This window comes from Salvelinus namaycush, chromosome 16 (assembly GCF_016432855.1).
Source record: "Salvelinus namaycush isolate Seneca chromosome 16, SaNama_1.0, whole genome shotgun sequence".
NCBI lineage: Eukaryota > Metazoa > Chordata > Actinopteri > Salmoniformes > Salmonidae > Salvelinus > Salvelinus namaycush.
The window spans coordinates 35,182,241-35,188,240 of record NC_052322.1 but is presented as its reverse complement, the minus strand read 5'-3'; the positions used below and the strand labels follow the sequence as shown (position 1 = coordinate 35,188,240).

At 44.1% G+C, this 6,000-nt stretch overlaps 1 protein-coding gene across 1 annotated transcript in view; it reads right to left on the bottom strand.

The window, feature by feature from the left end:
* LOC120061648 (metabotropic glutamate receptor 7-like) overlaps positions 1-6,000 on the bottom strand; it is a 109,862-nt gene that overhangs the window by 27,167 nt on the left and 76,695 nt on the right. The window lies entirely within an intron of this gene.

The following is a 6,000-nucleotide window of genomic DNA, read 5'->3' as shown; positions in this document are numbered from 1 at the left end:
GATGCAGGATGAGATACAGGATGAGATACAGTGAGGTCCGAAATTATTGACACCCTTTATAAAGATGAGCAATAATGACTGTGTAAAATAAATAATTCAAATACTGAGCTACATTGTATACTCAAATAAATTGGGAAATTATATTATTTGAAACTAATGCTTGTTTAACAAGGAATACAAATATTTCTCACAAAGGTAAATATTATTGACACCCCTGTTTTCAATACCTTTCAATGCCTCACCTTGCAACGATTACGACACTGAGCCTTTATGTAAAATGGTTTAGGAATTGGAAAACATATTAGGAGGGATCGTAGACCATTCTTCCATACAGAATCCGGTCACACTTCATTTGGATAGTCCGGATAGTCCACCTGTAGTTGGTCATGCTATCAACAAACTATCTTTTGATAAGCAACTGCGTGCTAAGGTTAGGTTTAGAATAAGAGTAAGGGTTAAAGTTAAGGTTAGAGATAGGGTTAGGATAAGGGTTAAGGTTAGGGATAGGCATAGGATTAGGGTTAGTAGATAGTTTGTTTTTTAGAGCATCTACATGTGGACTATCCAAATAAAGTTTTACCCAGAATCCTTCCAGATCCTTGATATCCTTCATCTGCGCTTATGGACTGCCCTCTTCCATTCAAACCACAGGTTTTCAATGGATTTCATGACCGTAGACTGAGATGGCCATTGCAAAATGTTGATTTTGTGGCCAATTAACCATTTCTTTGTGGATTTTGATGTGTGCTTGGGGTTACTGTCTTCCTGGAAGATTCACTCGTGGCCAATTTTCAGGTTCCTGGCAACCAGGTTTTTGGCTAAAATATCCTGGTACTGGGTAAAGTTCATGATGCCTTTGTAACAGTATAACTTTAAACTGTCCCCTCGCCCCGACACGGGCGCGAACCAGGGACCCTCTGCACACATCAACAACGGTCGCCCACGAAGCATCGTTACCCATCGCTCCACAAAGGCCACGGCCCTTGCAGAGCAAGGGGCAACACTACTAATAGGTTTCAGAGCAAGTGACGTAACTGATTGAAACGCTACTAGCGCGTACCCGCTAACTAGCTAGCCATTTCACATCCGTTACACTCACCCCCCTTTCAACCTCCTCCTTTTCCGCAGCAACCAGTGATCCGGGTCAACAGCATCAATATAACTTTAGTACGTCCCCTCGCCCCGACCTCGGGCGCGAACCAGGGACCTTCTGCACACATCAACAACGGTCGCCCACAAAGCATCGTTACCCATCGCTCCACAAAGGCCGCGGCCCTTGCAGAGCAAGGGGCAACACTACATCTAGGTTTCAGAGCAAGTGACGTAACTGATTGAAACGCTACTAGCGCGTACCCGCTAACTAGCTAGCCATTTCACATCCGTTACACTCACCCCCCTTTCAACCTCCTCCTTTTCCGCAGCAACCAGTGATCCGGGTCACGGCACCAATGTAACAGTATAACTTTAAACCGTCCCCTCGCCCCGACACGGGCGCGAACCAGGGACCCTCTGCACACATCAACAACGGTCGCCCACGAAGCATCGTTACCCATCGCTCCACAAAGGCCACGGCCCTTGCAGAGCAAGGGGCAACACTACTAATAGGTTTCAGAGCAAGTGACGTAACTGATTGAAACGCTACTAGCGCGTACCCGCTAACTAGCTAGCCATTTCACATCCGTTACACCTTGGAGCTTAACAAGGGCCCCAGGACCAGGGAAGCAAAAAACTCCCGTAACATCAAAGTTCCAACACCATATTTTACAGTACGTATGTGGTTCTTTTCTGCTCATGCATTCTCATTTCGATGCCAAACCCACCACAGGTGTGCATGGCCAAAGAGCGTGGCCCGAGAACTCAGTCTCTGGAATTGAAACCCATTGAAATCCTGTAGTTTTCAACGTCTCTCTCCCTCTCTTTTTTCCCACGCCTCCCGTTAACCAGGTCAACTCCCATTAAGCCACAGCTTAACAACCGACCGTATTGGTCAATACTTAAACTTAAAAGTAAACCAACCTATTCACTTATACATTAAAGAAATATTTCTTCAAAAGAAATGCATTAACAACATTACAATTTGGGAGCAATTCAATCACCTTTTAAATATAATACAAATTCATTATAACAAGAATAAACTCAATAATTGGTTCTAACAAGGGTATTACACTCTCCCCCCACCACAATTAGGCATGTCCTCATGACATGAAAACACACAAGTGAAATGTAATAAGTAACCGTGTCAACTCTTAATAACTCTCTCTTCAACCTACAACTGAGACAAACCTTGTTAGATAATTGAAAAGGAGATACATTTGTGTTTCCCTTATCCAATCTACTTGTATAGTGTGGAACAATATCTGACAACTGGGGCTATACTTGGAACTCCAGGTTAATCATAGGTAAGTAGTACAGGAGCTTTCTTTACTCTCTGAGATCTTCTTATTCCTGGTCCTTCTATTTCCTCCGAAGTTTCACTTCTCCTTGAACTTCTCGTTCCTCTTCTTGAATCTCTTCAATTGAGTTAGATGCCTCATTATCATCTGCTTCAACTCCAGTTGCGACATCAGCTTTTTGAATGGACTCTATTGCTTCTACAACTTGTTCTGCTCTTTCAGGTTCCCCAGTAATTTGATTCCAGACTATGTCTAGGTCCAAGCTAAACGGTTCCAACATCTCTTCCACTTCTCGGCTCCTAGAGTTTGTATTAGGCACTTCATTCCATACTCCGATGTCCTCATCTTCTGAGTCGAAATCCTTCTCATCTTCTGGATTCTTAACCTCTTCAACTTTCTCATCATTCCGAGGAGTACAGTTTCTAGGCAACTTTTAATTTCCCTTTCTCTTCCTCCTTCTTTGCTGGGTCCTTCTACTAGGAGTTGGTTTTATGTTAACCACAGGTTCTAGGCACACTTTCTGCCCCAGTGGTAGCAGGTGATTCCGATGAAGAATCTTAATGGGTCTATCTCCACTTTCAGGCTTCAAACGGAACACAGGTAAGTTTGACATCTGACTTTCCACCACATATGGCGTAGAAACCCAGCCATCTGCCAGCTTATGTTTTCCGTGCAGTCCTAGATTCCGTATAAGGACTCTGTCTCCAGGCGTAAGTTGCGTGTAGCAAATCTTCTGATCATATCGCTGTTTGTTTTCATGGTTTTGCTTTCCAGCAGTGCTCTCAGCAAATTTGTAAGCAGCTTGTAACTGTTTCTTCGTATCAGATACATACTTGATGTAAGTTCTCTCTGAAGAGCTATCACTCGAGACTCCAAAACAGATATCAACGGGCAATCTAGCTTCAGGTCCAAACATAAAAAAATAGGGTGAGTAGCCAGTCGCTTCATTCCAAGTACAGTTATACGAGTGCACTAGATGCCCAATATACTGACTCCATTTGTTATTTTGTGTAGGATCAAGAGTTCCAAGCATGTTCAACAAGATTTGGTTGAATCTCTCGGGTTGTAGATCTCCCTGAGGATGATATGGTGTTGTCCTTGACTTCTCCACCCCAAGCATATTCAGTAGCTCACGGATGAGTCGACTTTCAAAATCTCTACCTTGATCGCTATGCATCCTCTTCGGTAGACCATAATGGATGAAGTACCTCTCCCACAATACTTTGGCGACAGTGGATGCTTTCTGATCCTTCGTAGGAAAAGCTTGAGCGTATCTCGTGTAATGATCCATAATGACCAGGACATTCTCTGTGTTATGTGAGTCAGGCTCAATGGACAGGAAATCCATTCACACAAGGTCCATAGGTCCATCACTTTGCATATGACCAAGTGGAGCAACTATATTTGGAAGTGTTTTCCTCTGTACACAACGAGCACAGAACTTACAGTACTCCTCTACTTCCATCTTCATGCGTGGCCAGTAGAACAGATCTCTGTCAAGTCCATACGTCTTGTCAAATCCTAAATGACCTGAGTCATCATGCAGCGACTTGAGGACCATAGTTCTGAACTTCTCTGGAAGTAGTAACTGAGCACGACGAGTTTCGTTTGGCGGATGTGTGATCCTGTACATAACTCCATCTTCCATCTTTAGCTTCTCCCACTCTCTCAGGAGCAAAGAGATGAATGGATATTTGGTCTTTGTCACCCTGGTAATATCATGTTTATTAAGAGCAACCCACATCCCTCCTAAACAAGGGTCTTCTTGTTGTGATGCAGCAAGTTACATAGTGCTCAATCTGGGCATGTGAGACTTCAGCATGCTCAGGTTACAGTATGCTTGAGGCACAGAATGCATAGAGGCTCCCAACTGATCAATCACTCTCCTAGATGATCCAGGAGTTACTCTTAACAACACTAGACATCTGGCACATGGCTCGGACACCAGATGCAGGAAAGTCACTCAAATCTTGTTCCACTGCAGATTGCTGATGAGAGCGGCGAGATAAAGCATCGGCATCTATGTTCTGCCTGTACTTGAGACTAAAGTCATAGGTAGATAACGCAGCTAGCCAACGATGACCAGTGGCATCCAATTTTGCGGACGTGAGGACATATGTAAATGGGTTGTTGTCTGTTCTAACCTCGAACTTGACCCCATACAGGTAATCATGTAGTTTATCAACCACGGCCCACTTCAACGCAATAAACTCTAACTTGTGAGCTGGGTAGTTGCGTTCAGAAGCGGCCAGGCTTCGACTCACAAATGCCACGGGACGCAGACCCTCACCTTGATCTTGGTAAAGTACTCCACCTAACCCTTCGAGGCTAGCATCTACATGTCGAACGTATGGCAACTGAGGATCAGAAAAAGCCAACACAGGAGCTTTTGTGAGGTTTTCCTTCAATGTCTCGAATGCTAATTCACACTTCTCATCCCACCTTGATCCAAATGGTTCTGAGGGGTTGAGGTAGGCTTTCTCCTCTCCCTTGGACTTTCTTCCTTTCTTGGCAGAGGGAAGATATCCGCATAAGAGCTGATTCAGGGGGTAACTCACTTTAGAATAGTCTTTGACAAATCTTCTGTAATATCCACAGAATCCTAGGAAAGAACGCAGAGCAGTCACAGATTCACGCCTTGGCCACGTGGTGACAGCTTCAATATTTGAGGGGTCTGTAGCCACTCCATTCTGGGATATGATATGTCCAACATAGTTGACAGATGTGTGGCAAAACTGACACTTGTCAAGGGACAATTTTAGGCCTTCACTTTTCAAGCGGTCTAACACCTTGAGTAACCTCTGCTCGTGTTCCTCCAGCGTCCGTCCAAACAAAATTAAGTCATCAAGGTAAACAAGAACTTTGAGTAGGTTCATGTCTCCAACTGTCTTTTCCATGACATGTTGAAATGTTGCAGGTGCTCCCGACACATCCTGTGGCATCATCTCAAATTGGTCAAATCCAACTGGACAGATAAATGCAGTCTTCTCTTTATCTGTATCTCCCATCGGAATTTGATAGTATCCGCTTCTGAGATCTAACACACTGAACCATTTGCTCCCACTCAAAAATGCCATGAGCATCCATCCCCACGTGGGACTGTGTACTGGTCTGGAACAGTGCGCATGTTGAGGGGCCTGTAATCAACACACCTGCGTATGGTGCCATTTTTTCCTCTAACCACAATAGGAGATGTATAGGGGCTTTTCGACTCAGATATGATCCAATAACTTTTCAAGTTATTAAGATGCTTCCTCACATCTTCACCATCAGCTGGGGCCAAGCGGCGAGATCTCTCCCTAAATGGTTTGTCTTTAGTAACTCTGATGGTGTGGTGAGTACTCTTTGAACAACCCACATCAAACTCATGTGTTGAGAAGACTTCTTTCTGTTCCATCATCTTTTCACATAACCTCTTCTTCCATCCCTCAGGCACTGAAGAATCTCCAAAGTTGAATGAAGAAGACGTCAGTCTCTCAGATGAATCATGCTTACTTTTCAATAGAACACATCTACAAGAAACAGATGAGCAATAGGCGTACCTCGTTTCAGGGGGATCTCCTTTGCCGAGACATTCCTGACAGTAAGAGTGATTCTTCTAGACGAC